Source organism: Bubalus kerabau, chromosome 1 (genome assembly GCF_029407905.1).
Source record: "Bubalus kerabau isolate K-KA32 ecotype Philippines breed swamp buffalo chromosome 1, PCC_UOA_SB_1v2, whole genome shotgun sequence".
NCBI classification, from domain to species: Eukaryota; Metazoa; Chordata; class Mammalia; order Artiodactyla; family Bovidae; genus Bubalus; species Bubalus kerabau.
Genome location: NC_073624.1, coordinates 6,758,400 through 6,761,282, shown reverse-complemented (window position 1 = coordinate 6,761,282; position 2,883 = coordinate 6,758,400).

Below are 2,883 nucleotides of genomic sequence, written 5' to 3'. Positions count from 1 at the left end.
TGTGCGTGGATGAGGTGAGAACAGATTCCCAGCCTGGTCCTCTGTGCCCCAGGCTCTGCAAGGGCTGGTTCAGGAACAACTGCTGAGTGAACGAATGAATGAATGCGAAGTGAACACGAGCCAGGTCTACACTGGCAGCCCCTGCTCCAGGCACTTCCACCAACTTCCAGGCCCTGCGGCCGAGCCTTCCTGACCAGCGTTCTCCTCCTCCCCGCCGGGCACATGGACATGAAGCCAATAGGTGTCCACTGCTCCCATCACTGGGCTCCCTTGGCTGCTGTAGGTACAGGACCGGGCAAAGGGATGTTCCCCACCCCAGGGGCCCAGGAGAGCAGCAGTCACTCCCGGGCTGGCCTCATGAGGGAAAACCTCCAGGAAAAAGGCCCCCAGGGTGTCCCCTCCTGCCTTCTGGCCCCTTGCCAGACTCCATTCTCTCACTTCAAGCAGAGCCCCTGGGGCCAGCCCACCTGATGGCCCCAGCAACACCACTATTTCCTGCTGAACCTGGGCATCACCAAGAGACAGGGCCTGGCACCAATCCTAAACATTCGTGACAGCAAGTCACACTGGCTGGGATGGGTGTGAAGGGGGTGCCAAAGTAGGGGGTGGAGGGCTGAAGGTTTCATTCAATTCTGCTGCTGTCTGAGTAGCGTCACAGGCCGGGGCATTGTGCCAGGAACCTTGCGGGGGGGCAGGACACCACGATCCTGCCCTCAAGGAGCTCACACTCCAGATGGGAGGCAAAGCTGGGCACGGGTGACCTCAGCAAGGGGCTTGCACTGGAGAAGAGGGCCTCAAAGCTAGGAGAGAGAACGCTCACCTGCCAGGGCTTTGAGGAGAAGCTGTGGCAGAAGCGAGATGACCCTGAACAGAGAAGAGGGCCATCCTGGCAGGAGGGACAGCAGGACCCAGGCCGAGGTCTGATGGCTTGTGGCGGGAAGTAGAGGCCGTTGGGTGCGGGGTGCCACATTCAGAGTCCCAGTCCCTTTTTCTAAAATTAATTTCTTTGGCTGTGCGGGGTCTTAGTTTCGGCACACGGGGTCTTCCATCTTCGTTGTGGCATGTGGGATCTAGTTCCCTGACCAGGGATCGACCCCGGGTCCCCTGCTTTGGGACCATGGAGTCTTAGCCGCTGGACCGCCAGGGAAGTCCCCAGAGTCCCAAGGTTGCCACTTACTGCCTGGGAGGCGGGGGGTGGGGGGGTGGGGCTTGTGAGCCTGAGTCTCTCAGGTTGGAAGAGGCAATCTCCCTCGCAGGGATGCTGGGGGTGGGGGTGGCAGCCAGAGGCACAGGGATGCTGGGGGTGGGGGTGGCAGCCAGAGGCACAGGGATGCTGGGGGTGGGGGTGGCAGCCAGAGGCACAGGGATGCGGGGGTGGGGGTGGCAGCCAGAGGCACAGGGATGCGGGGGTGGGGGTGGCAGCCAGAGGCACAGAAGGGCGGGCTGCTGCAACTGTTAGCCTTGAGATTAGCCCACTTGGTGCCCAGCTGGTGATGTCACAGGACATCACTCATGGTGCATCACCCAGCCTCCCTTGAGGGCCAACGTGAGGGTTTCCCCAGTTGCCAGGGGTATTTCGTTGCTGGGGCTTCACAGCTGTGTCCCCCCACCCCCAAGGCATGCCCTCTCCCCGGGGGCACTGCAACCAGGGGTCTGTCACCGCAGCTCTGCAGGACCACCCCAGCTCTGGAGCACGCATGGGGTCCGGAGGCCTCTGCTGTGACTGCCTCGCAGCCCAGCTGCACCCCGTGCCCCCAACAAGCGCTGTCCTGAGAGCGCACCTGGCAGGCCTCCCACACAGATGCCCCCACGTCTTTCTGGTGACACCAAACTGTGGCATGACCCTCCCCCTCCCCGGGGCCCAAGGCAGCACATCCGGCAGACGTGAACCACAACAGCTCCGCCACCGCTGGTTCTGCAGCCTCGCCTCAGACACACCTTAACACGTGCATTGGACATGCTGCTCTCAGTTGGGTGGGCACTGGTGCCCTGCTGGCCAGTGCCAGGAGAGGGGATGTCACTGTACCCCAGCACAGTCTGGTGATTCAGGGGATCAGGCAGCTGGCAGCAACCCCAGCTGGGCTGCCCCAGGTCCACCCTTCACCCCCCTGGGCCTCAGTTTCCCCATCTGTAAAAGCACCACTGTGGTCAGGACTAAGCAAGCTGGCAGAGAGCTGCCGCACTCTCTCAGGTGGCCTTCCCAGACCTCGTTGGCCTCGCTCACCTACTACACAGGAGCCCAGAGAAGGCACGTGACCTGCCCAACGTCACACGGCCAGGTAATGTAGCTCCGGGCGCAGCTGGCCCTGCTCTGTCCACTAGTGGCCACTCAGCCATTCAGTCTGTCCTTCAATGAACACTTACCAAGCGTCTTTTCTGGAGAGGAAAGGCCATGTCTTTCTCCACAGCCTGGAACGAATCCCCATGGCCTCAGATCAGGAAGGGGACGGAAATGAACATATTAAATGACTGCTCTTTGCCAGCTGCATGAGGCAAGAGGCACTGTCTCAACTTAGAGGCAAGAGGTGGGGGCACAGATGGTAGCAGAGCCAAGCTGGGGTTCATGCTGCATCTGCCTCCAAGGCCGGCACTGCAGCAGTGGGCCCAGGGCACGGTGAGTGAGAACGCTGGATACAGCCTCTCCTGACACTGTCTTCAGGCACGGAGACATCCTGTGCTGAAGGACCAGAAGTGGGGGGTGGTGGGCATCTGCCATGGCCCTTAGAAGACTCTGCTCGAGGGAGGGAGCCTCTGACCTTGGCCATGAGCTCACTCTTCCCCCATGTGTCAGTAAGATGGAAGCCAAAGGTAGGGGCACAGCAACCTTCAAAGGGTGAGTGGGAGTCCTGGGAAATGAGGGAGTGAGGAGGGCTCATTCACTTC